The 18,086-nt window shown below is 40.3% G+C and overlaps 1 long non-coding RNA gene across 1 annotated transcript in view; it reads right to left on the bottom strand.

The window, feature by feature from the left end:
* Positions 1-11,629: 11,629 nt before the first annotated feature.
* The window catches only part of LOC144464536 (uncharacterized), a 114,278-nt gene continuing 107,821 nt past the window's right edge, over positions 11,630-18,086 (bottom strand). Inside the window, exons 2-3 of the long non-coding RNA XR_013492245.1 lie at positions 14,125-14,181; positions 11,630-11,754 (exon numbers count right to left, since the gene is read on the bottom strand). This is a non-coding gene — a long non-coding RNA (uncharacterized LOC144464536). The remainder of the gene's footprint in view (positions 11,755-14,124; positions 14,182-18,086) is intronic.

The raw sequence follows: 18,086 nt of genomic DNA, 5'->3' as shown, positions 1-18,086 counted from the left end.
CTCTTTATTGGTTTGCGCTTAATCAGGCTGGATCAGATGTACCTGAGAGAGAACATAAGACATCATTAATTAACTGTTATTCATATATCATAAGAGTAGAAAGTAAGTAAAACAATTCTCTATTAAATATAGTGGAGTGGAAGTGAAGTAGCATCAAATGGAAAAGTAAAGTACAAGTACCTTAAAAATGATGCTTTAGTAAAGTACAAAAACAAACAAACAGTATACTGTTGTATTCAGTCTAATCCCACGTGTGTTATTCTGACACCAAAATTTTAATTTTTACTGCAAATGAATATCGGTTTCATTGACTACTAATAATCGGTATCGGTATCGGCCCTAAAAAACCCATATCGGTCGATCCCTAGTAGAGAGACTGGAGATGGAAGAGGAGAGGCAGGAAGAGAGACAGAAGGAAATGGAAGAGAGACAGGGGGAGATAGAGGAGAGACAGGAGGAGATAGAGGAGAGACAGGGGGAGATAGAGGAGACACAGGAGCCTCACATGTGAGACTGAATCGTGAAGGATATATGTTGATAGTGAGATTCAGCATTGTGACTAGAGGTAAGTAAAAATATTGATTCATGCATAATACAGTCAGGTCCATAATTATTTCGACAGTGATACAGTTGTCGTCATTTTGGCTCTGTACACCACCACAATGGGTTTTAAATGAAACAATGAATACCTGCTTAAAGTGCAGACTCTCAGCTTTCATTTAAGGCTTTTTTCAAAAATGTAGTATGAACCGTGTAGGAATTACAACCATTTCTTCACACAGTCCCCCGACTTTAAGGGCTCGTAAGTATTTGGACAAACTAACATAATCATCAATTAAACAGTCAGTTTTAATACTTGGTTGCAAATCCTTTACAGTCAATGACTGCCTGAAGTGTTGGACACATAGGCATCATCAGATGCTGGGTTTCTTCCCTGGTGATGTTCTGCCAGCCCTTTACTGTAGCCGTCTGCACTTCCTGCTTGTGTTTTGGGTGTTTTGCCCTCAATTTTGGCTTCAGCAAGAGAAACGCATGCTCAATTGGATTCAGGTCAGATGATATGACTTGGCCATTGCAGAACATTCCACTTTTTTGCCTTAAAAATGTCTTTGGTTGCTTTTGCAGTATGCTTCAGGTCAATGTCCAACTGCACTGTGAAGCATCGTCCAATGAGTTTTGAAGCATTTGGTTGAATCTGAGCAGATAATGTAGCCCCAAACACTTCAGCTTTCATCCTGCTGCTCTTGTAAGCAGTCACATCATCAATAAATACAAGAGAACCATTTCCACTGGCAGCCATACATGGCCATGACATAACAGTACCTCCACCATGCTTCACTGATGAGGTGGTGTGCATTGGATCATGAGCAGTTCCTTCCCTTCTTCCTTCTCTTGTCTTCCCATCATTCTGGTAGTTGATCTTTGTTTTATCTGTCCATAGTATGCTGTTCCACAACTGTACAGGCTTTTTAGATGGTTTTTGACAAACTCTAATCTGGCCTTCCATTTTTAAGGCTAACCAATGGTTTGCATCTTGTGATAAACCCTCTGTATTTATTCTAGTGAAGTCTTGTCTTGCTTACAAGAGCAGCAGGATTTGCAACCAAGTATTAAAACTGACTGTTTAATTGATGATTATGTTAGTTTGTCCAAATACTTATGAGCCCTTAAAGTCGGGGGACTGTGTGAAGAAATGGTTGTCATTCCTACTCGGTTCATACTACATTTTTGAAAAAAGCCTTAAATGAAAGCTGAGAGTCTGCACTTTAAGCAGGTATTCATTGTTTCATTTAAAACCCATTGTGGTGGTGTACAGAGCCAAAATGACGACAACTGTATCATTGTCCAAATAATTATGGACCTGACTGTATATGTTTTTACCCGATATCAATATCAATTTGGATCACTGTCACCAACCCAACTGCAGACCGCAGGCTGGTACTGAAGTTAAGCCCCTTCGGAGTATACTGTTATTGTTATTATTATAGTTTACCCTGGGAAGCACATACGGACAGATGTGATGAAGTTATCAGTGTATATTCATGTAACTGATAACATTAGAGAATACATTAACCAAGACATTCTTGTATTTAGTGTAGATATCTAAATATGCATTATAAAGCAGTGATCAGTTTCACATGACGTGAAATTGCATTAAAAAATCATCAGCATGCAGGTCGCCACCATGGAGCACTTTTATGTCCCTACCAATGTGAAAATCAAACCTACACCCTTGATTAAAGTCAAGGTGCTACTGACTAGCTAACTGACTGGATGCCCATTAACATTATAACTCCTATTGTGTGTATTTATTATTTTTATTTTGTAGATTTCAAGCACTTTTCTTTTTTGAAGTGTATTTTTATTTATGTATTTGTATTATATAATACAAACACGAAGGAAAAAGGCAGAGACAAACATTGAAAAAGTCAGTTACTGTTAATGTATTAATGTTACATGTTGTGCATTTCATTTCAAACAAAAGTCCAAAAAATAAGCCGAAGGTCCATTTTTGGTATTTTTGGTACTCACTATAGGGGCTGGTTTACTCCAGAAACATACATACTGTTTATGTGTATGATGAGGAGCTGCTGTATCAAAATGAGTTATCCTCCCCAGAAATTAGGGTTACGATATGTTTCTTTTATGATTCCAATCCATTCCTCTTTTGCTGTGGCTCAGCATTTAAATAACCTTTATCATGGTTATTTATTGATGGTTTAGTCACAGACTTTCCCAAAAAGTGTTGTGCTTTACTTTCACAAATGTGGGAATGAAACTGACTTAAAATGTACAAAACAGTAAAATTTATCTTGCCTGGCCAGGCAGCTCTCTGGGTGCTCAGCACCCCTAAACCTCTGATCCTAGAATCACCCCTGGATAGAAGAAAACAACCATAGCATCAGACGGGCAGCACTTACAAGTATCAAAACCATGAAGTCATGTAGGCAAGATCTCATAATTGAAATACATAATCTACTGTACAGAATACACAAGAGGGGTCTGATGGTCTGCTTTATTTGGGTTCCTGTAGGAATAGAAGGAAATGAAGGGGTAGATATTCTGGCCAAACAATCACTTAAATCACACACTGTAGATACAGAAATTCCGTTAAGTAGGGCAGAGGGTAAATCAGTAATTAAGAAACATGCGGGAAAAGTGTGGCAAGAACACTGGCACATCCAAGACACGGGAAGACACCTATATAATATACAGAAACAGGTTGGGTTGGGAAGAAGGATGGGCAGGAGCCAGAGGGAGGCAGTCATCACACGACTTAGGATAGGGCACATAGGATTGAATAATACACTACATAAAATAGGTAAACACCCTGATGGCAAATGTAATCACTGTGGTCAGTCTGAATCTGTCCAGCATGTTCTGTTGGAGTGTAGAGCATATGAGGAGGAAAGGAGGGCACTGATGACAGCAGCAGAGAAAGCCTAAATATGTTTAAATATAGGGAACCTGCTCGGAGTAGAGTCAAATAATATACTCAATCATCTAATTATATATCTAAAAGATACAAGGCTGATGGAGAGGATTTAATTTCCCCTCTTTTTATTTATTTATTTGTTTATTTTTAATTTACTTTTTTTTGTCTGCTCTGTTTGATACAAGACATACAAAACGTAGGGGTATCAAAACAATAATTGATTAATAATAATCAATCAATGAAAATCTTCAAGTCTTTGCAGATGTCAAGGGATCGAAACACTAGGCGTTTCTCAATAGCCTACTCAAGTTCAGCAGTTTGGACTTGTGGACTTGGCAAGTCCACGCATGAGTCCGGACTTCCCAAGAACGGGAGGACAGAAGGACGGGAGTACAGTCATTTCTGCTTTTTTTCCGCTCGCCTTGGCTGTTGTACTGTGTTGTATACATGCATTTAGAATAAACCAATATATACACAGCCCAGCCCTGCGTCTTTTCATTGTCATTTTAAGAAATTAATATGTAGTATATGTTTTTAACGTTTCAACATATATAACTGACACACAAAAACATATAAATAGCCCAAAATATTTTCATAAAATGTCTTATAAAACCTTTTCCCCGCAGCTGGCTTTCGATCATATTTAATCTATATCCAAATCCCGCACCTGGCTTCTGATTATGTGTAATCAAAACAAAAGCCAGGTGCGGGGGGAAAAGTTTGTGGAGAGTTGGTGGTTATTGTGATCGTGAACACTGGCGAGTTGGAAATCAAAAATCAATAACTGACATGGAGAAGGCGTCTCGCTGCAGTTATTGCAGCAGGATTGCTGTACCTGCAGGCTGAGGAGGAGGCTGCCCAGCTGAGGAGGCAGATCCGAGAAAGACAGCGGAGAATGAGGCGGAGGATGAGGATGAGGATGAGACGTGCTATGCTTGCATGTCTCTATTGTTTGATATGTTTGTCCAGTTGTGGACAAAGTACCCAGAAAAAGTAGTAATATCACAACAAAGAACACAAACTCAGTCACAAGTAAAAGTGCTGCAAATCTGACTTGAGTAATAAAAGTATATGGTTATTGTCAGCAAAATGTAGGCCTACTTAAAATGAAAAGTTAAAAGTACTCATTATGCAGAGTGACCCAATTTCAAGTGTTGTGATTATCATATACATGAATATGTATTGAGTATCAACTGATCAATTGACACGTATGCTACATGTTAGCAGCATTTAAATGTTGTCATGGTAGAGCAAATTTTGACACCTTTCACTAGTATACTAGTCTAATCTATAACAACGCACATCAATTTGTGAATATGAAACTTACAACATATAAAACAAACTATCTGAAAAGTAACTATAGCTATCAAATAAATGTAGCTTGAGTAGAATGTACAGTATTTCCCTCTAAGTAAATGGAAATACACAAGTATAAGTACATCAAATTTGTACTTAACTACAGTAGCTACTTGAGTAAATATACTTAGTTATTGTCCATCACTGCATTTGTCTCATCATTATGCTTTCTGTCTACATTTTAATGTGGACTTGACAGTTTACTTGGTACACCTAGAAAAAACAAAAGCAGTTTAATATTGTTTATACTGACAGCAGTTTCTCATTTAGTCTGTCCTCACCAATATAAATGGGATCAAACAGGTCAGATGTTAAGAGGAAAATTTTATTCAGCCACACTTCAGACATCAGGTATACAATTCATATCAGATAATATTTAAAATGCTGTTGAATAAAAACTACAATTAAAGCTGCAAGCAGCGTTTGGCGGGACCTCGCACTCGCGCCCGTTTCGGCCCCCAGCTTATGTCGTCACTGTGAATTATTTAGAAATATCAAACATGTTGCCACAAACATCAGAAAATCCTTACAGAGCTGAACGTTTTGATGTTTGAATGCTTTCTGTAGCTGTAGGTATGGATAAGTGATGTCACGATATGCAAATTAGATGAGTTAATTTATTCCCATCAGATTCCTCTTCCTTTATTTTGAGGAAGAGACAACAAAAACAGCACAATACAAAAGTAATCTACTGTGTGAATCTGTTCAAAATGCTGTTTTACTGAGATTTATGAAATCCAATATGGCCGCCGCCTAGTGACATCACGGAATGCAAATTAGATGAGTTAATTTACTCCCATGACAGACTTTGGGTCATGATGAATAGTTTTCTCATTTACAGTATGCCTTTATCTCTCACCACTTTCAAGCCACAGTCTTTTGAAATGTTGAAATGAAAATGGAATATTTTCCTCAATAAACTCTGGCACCTAAAGGGTTAAAATGGAGTTTGTGTGTGACAGCAGTTGCCATGTGCACCTGGCAGAAGAGTAGAGACAGACAGAGACAGAACACAGAGAGACCTGTTTTAGTGGAGATTTAACTCCTCGAACAAGTTCTTCCCATTCCCAAACCGCTGGTCCAATCATCAAAATAATGTGATCATGAGAGAGATAAAGTTATACAGAAGATCTGTTTAGCAGCAGTTGAACTGGTATGTGTGCGTCTTTAAAGCCGATACAATAAACGGTGTAGGAGGAGATGTGTTTTTTTTTAAGAGCACGTTTGAGGGAAAATCTTACTTTGAAAGGGCAAATAGCTCACTTCCTGTTGGAATTAGGTCATGGGTGTTAGCGTGTTATTTGTAGATCGAACACTCCAGTTTTGGTTTGATCTTGATACGACATTCCTACGGGCTGCAGTGGCCAGTTTAGTGCACCTATGTGGCGCTAGAGAGCCCATTTTGGCACTGTAGGGGTTAATAATGTGTGTGTTCTGTTTCAAATGAAGTTTCTGCTGCTGTAATCTGTCCTTTAAAGATTGTGAGACACACAGATCAGAGAACCCTGTGGCTGTGTCTGTGTGTGCAGCCGTTGTCATGGCGATTAATGACTTGCCTGCACCTGTGGCAGACACAGACACGTCAGGAGAGCAGATCACCAAAGGCTGTTTATAAAGGGATTTAACTCCTCGAACAAGTTCTTCCCATACCCAAACCGTTGGTCCAATCAAGAAAATAAAGTGATTGTGAGAGACAGCCAGTTCTCGTGAACACACATGCCGTGTTTTATATTTCTCGAGTCAAAAATGCGGTCAGACGAGCGAGTTTAAAATGTGTTGCACCTAAGCTGTTTCCAGAAATTTCTCCTCAGAGTTTACATGGGAGTGAATGAGAAAAAAATCGGCGCTCCCTTCGCTTTGGAGCCACTCAGCAAAAATGTGTACGTGTGAGAGATTCCATGTCAACATATCTGTGACCGGGACAAATTTTCCTACGTTTTGTGGTATAAATTGTGTCTGTACAGTGAAAATTGTGGCCATGGCAGCGAGTTAAAGACAAAAGTTTTAGACGATTTTTAGAGCCCTCTCCACTCTAGCTCACAGCATTCCGTGCAATACACACCCATTGTAAACTGACAATTTCTCCACTTTTGCTCATGGTACTTTGAGAGGCACAGATGAAAAACGGTAAAAGATATGAAAAAGATGAAAACATGAGTGAATAGATGAGACCTGTGGCAACATTTGAGAGTTGGAATGGAGTCTGTAACACAAAGTATGGAGACGCTGTAAATGCTAGAAAAAGCCCTAAGATTGGTCTCTTTCTCCCCCCTGCTGCCATTCATTTCCTATGGGACAGCTTTCGAAGATCGTCAGGACGTTTTTCTGACATCTGACCTTATGGAGGCCATAAAATCCAAACTAAGCGAGTAATGAAAAAGTTACGAATAAGATTTGATTAGAACGAGTTGATCTGTCATCTGTGCAAGTTTGAAGCCGATTGGATAAGCGGTGTATGAGAAGAAGATTTTTTAGGAAAGGCAGTTTTAAGTCAAAATCTTACTTTGAAAGGGCAAATACCTCACTTCCTGTTGGATTTAGGTCAGGGGTGTCAGCGCGTGATTTTTAGGTCTTCATGAGACGAACACGCCACTTTTGGTTTCATGTTTCTACGACGTTCCTACAGGCCGTGGCGGCCATTTTTGTGTGCCTAGGTGGCGCTAGAGAGCCCATTTTGGCACTTTAGGGGTTAATGTCATGATTTTCTAAAATTTTTCACTGGTTCTGATGTGCGTGCCAATTTTGGTGAGTTTTTGAGCATGTTTAGGGGGCCAAATTCCAGCTCAAAGAGGCGGCGGAAGAAAGAAAGAAATAATAAACACAGCAAAAACAATAGGGTCCTCGCCTTTGGCGAGGACTGCTCTGTGAGCAGTCCTCTGCCTTAGGGCTCGGTCCCTAATAAATACAGCTAATCATTAAATAGGCCTACAATAAATAAATTACAATAAATTCTTAAAATCATTAGTGAATGGTAAAAACACATAAATAAGCAAAAGAATACATACAAAGAACAACAATTACATTAACAATGTTACAACATTTAATAACATAATAATATATCTTATATACTGAGAGTGAATATTGCCCATTAGACATAACCCAAACAAATTACATTTCATATTTAACCACTACAGAGATATCAGCAACGAATTTTACCCGAGAGAGGCTGCTCTCGGTGAGGCAGCCTGAGCGCTCATGAACACATGTTTATTATCTACGAGCGCTGACACCGCTGTCATCTAGCGGGACCTTACATTCAACTGTGCTCTATATTAATACATCAATCATGGGTTTGAAGTTTAAACTACACATGAAAACACTACATTCCGTGACAACATAACAGTAACATATTGGTAATTACAACTTACAGTTGTGCACCTTTCCCTCACTTGCCATTTCTGATGATTGTTGCGAAACGCATGCTGGGATACCTGGCTGTCTGAAGTCCACACAAGTTTGCTCCGATGCATCCCCGGTAAAAGGGCCGTGGCGAGAACACATCCGGGCATTTGGACTGAACTTGGCTAGATGTGAACTTTGAATTGGAACAATACTTGGGCTGTGACTGATGACGTGTTACAAGTCCACAAGAACACAAGTCCGCACAAGAACGCATATTGAGAAACGGCTAATGTCTTGGAACACTTGCACTTCAAAAGATAAAACTGGCTCGAGCGTACCATTGCTGGTAGGTAGTGGTTTTAGGTTTACTGTTTCTAAGTGAAATGCTGTAATTTACCCTCTGCTAGTGATGGCTTCATGAAGGCTTCATGAAGCTTTGAACCCTTTTGGACCATTGTATTGAAAATTGGTTCACTACTCGAAGCTTCATTCATTGAGCACGTGGGTGACATCTGCTGGCACAGTGGTTGTTGTACAGCCTTGCAAAGGTGCCACTGTGCACTTTGAGTTTTGTTGTATTGTGAAAAATACTTAAATAAAGCTGAAATCTAACTTCATTTTACGTGTCTGTTGTTTTTCTTCCTTACCTTAAGAATTCATATATTATATTATATTATATTATATTATATTATAATGACATTAATTACATCCACAGCCTCATTGAATCCTGTAAATATTTGCTCTGGCCTCTGCCTATCGAACCAAACCAGTCAGGTTATTCAGTCTGAATGAAACAGTGAAGTGGTTCGAACATCATCAGTCACGTGGTTTTTCCCAATATGAAGCAAGCTCCGGCACCGTGCTTCAGAAAAATACCCTGTCAAGTTTGAAGCATGCTTCAGAGCCTTGGTATCAGAGGTAACACTACCCTCTGCTATGTACCTTAGCGACCCTTGGAGGCCAGTCAGGCAGGAGAGGTCATTAATCTGCTCTTTTTGTAGATGTGACTGCCACTGCTGTTTTGTTCATTTTGATTTTATTCTATACTTGGTAATTTTGCTATGCTCATTTTGTTTCTTTGCTTTTTGCCTTTGTGAGACTCTTGTTTTCCCAAGAGGTGAATTGTGAATTTAACTGTTCTTCTTTTGTCTTTGTTTGGATGCGACAGGATTGTCGGTGTGTGACCGTTGACGGTGGAGGGTTTTGGTGAGTTTCTTCCCCCCTGCCGCATACCTCTTTCACTTGGGTATTGTGGTAGTTTTTGCACCTCCTTCAATCATATTTTTCTTATTTTGCTGTGTGTGTGCTCATGGTGTGTGGAGCACAACGGCATAGGTGAGTACTCTATCCCTGATTTCTGATTTCTCATCCCTCCTATACTGTATGCGGTCTGTGCTGGCCATCTTTTAGAACTCCATTGTTTTAATGCAATTTGCTGTTTTGAAGTAGTACTCCTTTGCATTTTTTAATATCTCATACCTCTTTTTGATACTATCAATCAATCAATCAATAAATTTAATTTATAACGCCCAATATCACAAATCACAATTTGCCTCACAGGGCTTTACAGCATACGACATCCCTCTGTCCTCAGGACCCTCACAGCGGATAAGGAAAAACTCCCCAAAAAAAACCCTTTAACGGGAAAAAAAAAGAGGTAGAAACCTCAGGAAGAGCAACTGAGGAGGGATCCCTCTTCCAGGACGGACAGACGTGCAATAGATGTCGTACAGAACAGATCAACATGTTAAATTAACAGTAATCCGTATGACACAATGAGACAGAAAGAGAGAGACAGAGAGAGAGACAGAGAGAGACACAGAGATAGAGACAGAGACAGAGAGAGATGCAGGACAGACGGTAACGGTAGCTTACAACAACATCAATGAAAGTAATAATATAATTATAATTTTGGCTATTGTGGTACAATATGTTGAAAGTATATATAAATATCTGCCAGTATATGTATGTGACAATAATCATATGTGTATAATAACAGTAGAAGTATGACTGATGATAACAGCAGCAGGAGGCATCTGGCAGGACCACGGCAGCAGCACAACCACACACGTCACACTATCCAGGCACCGCTGCAATGTAAGTTAACCTGCAAGACAGTGGAGCACAAAGGCTCTGGAGAAGATGCCGAGTTAGTGACATGCAGTACGGCCGAGTTAGCAAGATGCAGTAATAGGACATGAGAGAGAGAGAGAGAGAGAGAGAGAGAGAGAGAGAGAGAGAAGGAGAGAAGGTGCCTGGTGTATTATAGGGGGGTCCTCCGGCAGACTAGGCCTAAGTCACAAGGCAAGCCTGAGCCAGCCCTATCTATAAGCTTTATCAAAGAGGAAAGTCTTAAGTCTAGTCTTAAATGTGGAGACGGTGTCTGCCTCCTGGACCGCAACAGGAAGATGATTCCACAGGAGAGGAGCCTGATAGCTGAAGGCTCTGGCTCCTGATCTACTTTTGGAGACTTTAGGGACCACGAGTAACCCTGCGTTCTCAGAGCGCAGTGTTCTGGTGGGATAATATGGCACTATGAGCTCTCTAAGATATGACGGAGCTTGACCATTTAGAGCTTTATAAGTTAACAGTAGGATTTTTAATTAAATTCTGGATTTTACAGGGAGCCAGTGCAGAGAAGCTAAAACAGGAGAAATATGATCTTGTTTCTTAGTTCCTGTTAGTACACGTGCTGCTGCATTCTGAATTAGCTGGAGAGTTTTTAAGGACTTACTAGAGCTACCTGATAATAGAGAGTTACAGTAATCCAGCCTTGAGGTAACAAAAGTGTGGACCAATTTTTCTGCATCTTTTCGGGTCAGGATAGGCCTAATTTTCGCAATATTACGCAGATGAAAAAATGCAGTCCGTGAGGTTTGTTTTAAATGAGAATTAAAAGACAAATCTTGATCAAATATTACTCCGAGGTTTCTTACGGTAGTGCTAGAGGCCAGAGCAATGCCATCTAGAGAAACTATGTCATCATGACTAGCTTTTAATAGGATTGCAGTTTTTAGTGTGTGTGTATGTGTGTGTGTGTGTGTGTGTGTGTGTGCTATCATATCTACCTTATGCCATTGTTACTGAACCCCAATATTGCTCGCCACCAGTGTGTGAATAGGGTAATGGGGGCTTCCCAGCAGGAGGAGGTAGAGAGGAACCCTGGTGTTGTGAAGAAGCCGTGTCTGACACTTCAGCGGCCTGATTCACAACACCAGCTGGCCCTCCTCACCCAGTATTACACACACTCACAGTACTCTGGTACAGTACGGATGCAGTATAAAGGGTGAAGTCAGGAGTTCATCTTAAGTGATCCAGTAACAGAAAGAAGACACTAGACAAGTTAAAAGTTAATTCATTGTTCTCAAAGGGCCTCAGATACAGCAGAGCCACAGAAAGAAATGGAGTTTACTAATCTTTATTTCAACCATTCAGATAACGAGAGACCATAAATCTGCCTGAATAGTATCAAAAGTAGTGGACTGAGAATACTTACATCTGTTCTGTAGCACAGTGAGGTTTAAGAGGGACATGGGGGCCGCATGGGTGCAGTACACACTATTTCCACTGGAGGGCAGTTTGAATCCAGCAGCCTTCTTCTCTGCTTACTCACTTTGAGACTGTTAAATAACATAGGTTAGCATCAATTTTGCAGCATTGACAAAGAGGCATCTGGAGAGGTCCACGCCTATCAGTGTCACGCGATTAAGAAATATAATCCAATAATAGATAATAATAATATAATAAAACACTGCAGGGATCATTCTGCTGCCTAATACTTAATTTTTTAATACTTTGCATGACTACGAATTTGAATGCAAGACTTTCCCATGTAATTTTACCCTGAGATATTGCAGTAAAAGGTCGGAATCCTTCTTGCATTTCTGCCAAGTTCTAATTAACCGGAATTAGTTTTCACCTGTGGAGCCTTTTAGCACCAAGACTACAGCCTGTGTGTCAACTTTCCCTGGATAAGTAAAGGTAAAGGGTAGAAAAATCAATGTTGTTGGCTCAGCTGTTTTTGACAGGGTTTTGACTTCATGGCTAAAAGCCAAATACTCAGTGGCAGCCTGCAGCTTGGCCACATCTTCTGTCAGTGCAGCTTCAAAAGAAACAGCGCTATGCCACACCCAGTTAAGTCTGCTGTCCCCGGGGTCCTCCCCTCCCCTCCTATTTCCCTGATTACTGAAGCTGTCCATCCTTCATGCTGCTGTCAGACAACTGTGCTTGCTCTGCACTACATAGAGAGGGTGGGAAAGAAAGTGTCAGGGAGAGAAATAGAGTCTGCCTGCTGCTGGATAAAAGCAAGCTTTTTTTTTCCCTAATGCTGCCTTGCCCATTTGACTTAGATTAGTCATTCAGCAACTGACATTGGCATCACTGATTTAACATCATTCATTCTGTAAGGAAGAGGAAAATGGGGAAATAAAGGTGGCTGACACTTTGAAGAAATGAGGAGAGCATCAGGGATGCTGCTTTCAGTCGAGCCATTCATTAAACGTATAGTGCACCCAAAAATGAAAATTCAGCCATTATGTACTCACCCTCATGCTGAGGAATGTTCTGGTGGGGGGGGGGGGGGGGGGGGGGGGGGGGGCGTCTAGCACACCTAATGGCTGACGGCGCCCCAGACTAACGTCAACATAAAAAGTTGTTTCGAAAAACGTCATATGAACTCTGTTTTTAGCCTCACTGTAGCCTGTAGCTCTAACTGCCTCTCTGTGCTCCGCGCTCACGTGTGCGCACTCAAGGTGATTGGTGATACACGGTCTCTGAAGAGCAGCAGTCTCGTCAGTACTGATGTCCAGATTCTCAAGTGCAGGCATCGCCACTTCCCAGTCTGAGCAGCAAAGACTTTCCTCATCCGTTGGCCTTGCTTTGCATTTGAAACAACTACACCACCAGGTTTCCAGTGCTCGACTCTGGTATTCTGCGGCTGGCTGAGGCTCATGAACTGCGGCGGCTGCTTCATCCATCTAGCCTGAGTTCTGCGTCCGTATACTCGGGCTCAAACAAATATGGCTCAACAAAGAAATGCTGTTCCTCCTCAGTTTCAAAGTCTTCAGACATGTTGGGCTGTCCTTTGCTAAAAGACCGTAGTGCAAATTATCTTTTAGCCACTGTGGTTACTGTTGTCTCCCCCTGCGGTGCACGTGTCACGTGATGTAAACACGTGTAAGCAAAGCTCATGCTTTCGCTGGTCTCGCGCAGGCGCGCGCACGTGAGCACAGAGCACAGAGAAGCAGTCAGAGCTACAGGCTACAGTGAGGCTAAAAACAGAGTTCATATGACTTTTTATGTCGGGACTTCAGGACACTTGGATCACTACAGATGAGCAGTATGGAGATATTTTGTGGATTCAATTTTGTGTTCTTGGATGTTAGTCTTGGGCGCCGTCAGCCATTAGGTGTGCTAGCTGCTCCCCCCGCCGATCTCTGCAAGGGATGTGAGGACTCTAAAACTTCACCAGAGCCTTCCTCTGCATGACAGTGAGTAGATATTGGCTGAATTGTCACTTTTGAGTGCACTATCCCTTTAAGTCCTATTCCTTTTTTTTTTTTTTCCTAGAAATATGTAAATTTAAGGTATGCTCTATATAATCACAGAGTATGTTGACTGAAGTTTACCACCATGTTTAAGTTCTTTTCATTGCTTAAGCAGATATTTTCTTATTACGGACCTTGGCCAAAGGCAGAGGACTGGGGGTCCTCCCACAGGAATTACCTATGCACTTATTAGTTGCAATAGATTATGCCCTTTTGATGTGTTGTCATGCAATTTTTCCCCAGCCTAATGTTATACACTGTCCTTGTACTGGTCCTCCCATTGTATTGCCTCAGATCACATAGAGCATTTAAAATAAAAGTTTGTCATCTAAGCCCTTATGTCCCCACTATACTTTGCAACAAAATGTGATGCTCCTGTGCAACCTTAGTTGTCTAATAACACATAATGCATGCAAGGCGAAGTCAGCAGTTTTACACTCTCACCTTGAAAGTTTGACCAAACAACAGGCTTGTCAGTCTGCTGGCTGTTTGTCTGCAAATCTGCAAATCAGCATGGGAACAATCAGAACACATTTACTCTGCAAAGTGAAGATGATGATATCTATGTCCACCAGGGTGGGAAGAATAATTAATGCCTATATATAGATAGAACAGATTGTTTCTTTCTGGGCTGGTAGATAGCCCAAACTTGAACCTCACCACATAGTACTCAAATGCAACTGAAAGACAGTGATGAAATTTGCATATTGTTTTTTTCTTTGAGCTTCATATAAATGTTGACTGTCTTGGCAACTTTTACTGCTTAATTAGTTCAGAAAATCTTGTACAGTGAGCCAGCCCTGACGCTGTGTCCCCATGGCAGACCAACAATAGTCTGCTCATTAGAACAAGCCACTGGTCTGTGTCTGTCGCTCTGCATGGGCAGCTATCAAAGTCTCTGTAGCCTAGTAGATGTTACAGATGCACTGAGGAACACACATGCACAAGAACTACTGTATAGCTTCATGTGCACTCATGCACACACATTAAAATTGCCTTTAAGGATGATATTCTTCTTATTGTCAGCTAATCTCATCTGTAGACCCAAACCAACATCCTATGTCCTATTTTGTGCGTTTCAAAGCCTTGATTACTCACTAGAACACAAATGTATTAAGGGTGTTCACAAAATTCACAGTTGGTATGTTTTCAATACAGAAAAAAGAAGAAATACCAGAGAAGTTACCTTGATTTTTAAATTGTATGAAAACTAACAAAATTTGAGCTTTTGCTTTTTTTGTACGAACCAGGAAGTATGTTCAGGCTGAAATGGGCTTGTTAAAATAAAGCAAAATCTGTGATTTCTTTCTGAACACATTATGTCAGAAAATACTTGTTAAAACATGAAAAGACTGGAAACTGTGTAGTACTGAATTATGGAATTAGACTGTTTAACTGTTTTTTACCATTTCTGTGTCCTACTATATAAATACTAGGTCACTAGTGACATGAGAGTGCATTAAAATTACCCACTGTGTGTCAGTGGTGAGTTTGCTATGTCCCACAAGCTCTCTGAGCTCTTTTAGTCTAATAAATACACAAATAAACATCTCTGTTAAATGCCACAGTCATATAAACACAAGCTAAAAAGCCATCACTAACAAACCTTTCAGTCTTTCAACCTGAATCAGCTACCCAGCCGGTTACTGATCACTGCTGAGGGTCTGTGCTTTGTGCTAGCATTAGCTGTTGAACAAGAGGCTATGGCCACGCAGTGGCTCTTGTTCCCTGGTTCGGGGGATGTAAGTGCTGCTGGCTTGGCTGCTAAAGAGAGTCTGTAACTGTGCAGCGGCTCATGCTATCGGCATGGGGGTCGTGTACGTTAAGCCCCAACAGTACGGTATGGTGCAGTTCAGTTTGGTAGGCTTTTTTTTCGTTTCCACCACAAAAATGCTAACAATGCAACCGTTCCGTACTGTTCCCATTTTTGGCCCTTCTGTTGGGGTACCTAGCTCACAGATCTGGTACTAAAAGGTGGAGCTGTGAACACTGCAGTCCATTGATTGGTCAATAGCGGGCGGTCACTCTGCTCAAGGTTGAAGTGAAGTAATGTAGAGTTTTATTAGTAAACTGTAACTATGAAATGAAAGGATGTTTTGCGGCCTCTCACAGCAGCTGTAATCGGAGTAAAAGACAACCGGTGACTTTTTTATTTTTTATTTAAAGACTTTATTTTACAGGTTTTCAGTTATATAAACAAGCAAACATACACTCATTTACAGACATGCAGAACATCAGTAAACATAATCCCGTATGCCTCCCCACAACCCTCCCCCTATACTCTCTTGGGACCAAGAGCACACTAGCGGAAGAGAAAAGCAAAAAAATAAATAAATAAATAAATGAAATAAAAATAAAGTAAATATAAATATATTATAAAATAAATAAATAGACCCATCGACATTCGACAAGATTCCAGGCATGGTAATGGCCATAGCGATCTTGGGATAATGATGATGATGACTAATTACACATAAACAAAGCATGACAGAATAATAAAAAAAAGAACAAAAAGAAAGGGAGGATTCATTATTAAAACTGTTAATGCCGAAGTACAACATCAGTGGACCAGTCAGACAGATCAGCTAGACATATCACTTGGATAATATGATCTATTAGAGATTTAACTCCTTGACATATTCAATAAATGGGGACCACACTCTCACAGATTTGTCACATGACCCATTCAATGTATGCCTGATTTTTTCCAGTTGGAGTAAAGACAATACCTCCTGAATCTTTTAAAGGGTGGGCATTTGTTAGATTTCCAGTTCAATAAGATTAGCCTGCGCGCTATGAGGCTACTGAATGCTATTGCTCTCTTTTGTGTATTTGTGGTATGTATTTCCATGGGTGTGACTCCAAAGATAGCAGTGAGCAGGTTAGGTTTGAAAGATGTGTTATATAGAATTGATAAGCAATCAAATATGGAGCACCAGAGTACCAAAACATATGACCTAGCGACACTGGGTTAGCACATCTGGGACAGATGGGGTGAATAGATGGATATATTTTAGCTAGTCTGTCATTAGAGTAATGAATTCTGTAAAAGACCTTAAATTGTATCAACCCATGTCTTACGCATATAGAGGAGGTGTGTATGTTAGTGATGCATTTAACCCAGACGTCATCTGTAGTCGTAATTCCTAGGTCCCGTTCCCAAGCTTGTCGTATTTTAGTGCGCATTGGAGGGTCAATGTTCTGAATTATATTATAAGTCTTAGAAATTAGATCCCTATTCCATGGATTTAAGTTTAACAAATCATGCGAAAAGTCTTTGTTTGGCGGCACAGCGGGTAAGTATGAAAATGTTTGGAAGCGAAACTATGGACTTGGAAATATCTGAAAAAGTGTGATTTTGGGATATTCTGTTCTTTTACTAGGAATTCAAAAGACAGAAAGGAATTTTCATCAATAGATCATCAAAGAAGACCAATCCGTTTCGGTGCTAGCCAGCAAAATTCGAGTCAGTTTGTGAAGGTGTGAAACGATGGTTATGGGACACAGGAGAAGGACCACTCATGTGATTGAGATTAAAATGCTTGTGAAATTGTACCCAGATTCTAATGGAATTGGAAACAACAGGATTGGAAAAAATCTTGCTATTGGTACATAGTGACAGTGGAGCCGTTACCAGAGAGATTGGTGACATTGATGCATGTGATGAGAGTTCCATTGTTGCCCAGACGGGCCCGTCTTTATCAAAGAATGTTGTTATCCAATGTGCCAATTTGGAAATGTTCGATGCCCAATAATAATAAAGAAAATTTGGGAGACCCAGTCCTCCTTCAGATTTAGGTCTTTCCTGATAAATTCTCTTCATTCGGGGTGTTGAATTGTTCCATATGAAAGTTGAGATACATTTATCTAATTTAACAAAGAAATATTTTGGGAGCCAGACAGGAATTGCTACAAACAAATACAGAAATCTTGGTAATGCTGTCATCTTAAAGGCATTAATGCGACCCGCCAGTGAGACTGGGAGGCATGACCACCTTTCTAAGTCTTTTTTTGTGCGTTCTAATAGACTGTCGAAGTTTGCCATTTTAAGTGTTTTAAATGACCTGGTTACATTCACACCTAGGTACTTAAAGGACTGATGTTCAGTTTTAAAGGGAAAGGGGTCATAATTTAATGCTTTGCTCATGTCATTTATAGGGAATAATAAGCTTTTTGTTAAATTTAATTTATAGCCTGAAAAACTCCCAAATTTCTGTAATAGATGTAGAAGGTGAGGTATAGACTGAATCGGGTTGGCAACAAAAAGAAGTAGGTCATCCGCATAAAGTGCAGCCTTATGGATGGTGTTTTCTCTCATAATGCCCTTGATTCTTTCTTATTCTTAAGTCGAATAAAAATGGTGACAAGCAACAGCCCTGACGTGTCCTTTTATATATTGGAAAGTA

Source organism: Epinephelus lanceolatus, chromosome 10, assembly GCF_041903045.1.
Source record: "Epinephelus lanceolatus isolate andai-2023 chromosome 10, ASM4190304v1, whole genome shotgun sequence".
NCBI classification, from domain to species: Eukaryota; Metazoa; Chordata; class Actinopteri; order Perciformes; family Serranidae; genus Epinephelus; species Epinephelus lanceolatus.
Note: the sequence above shows the minus strand (reverse complement) of the source record. Positions and strands in the feature narration are given on the sequence as shown.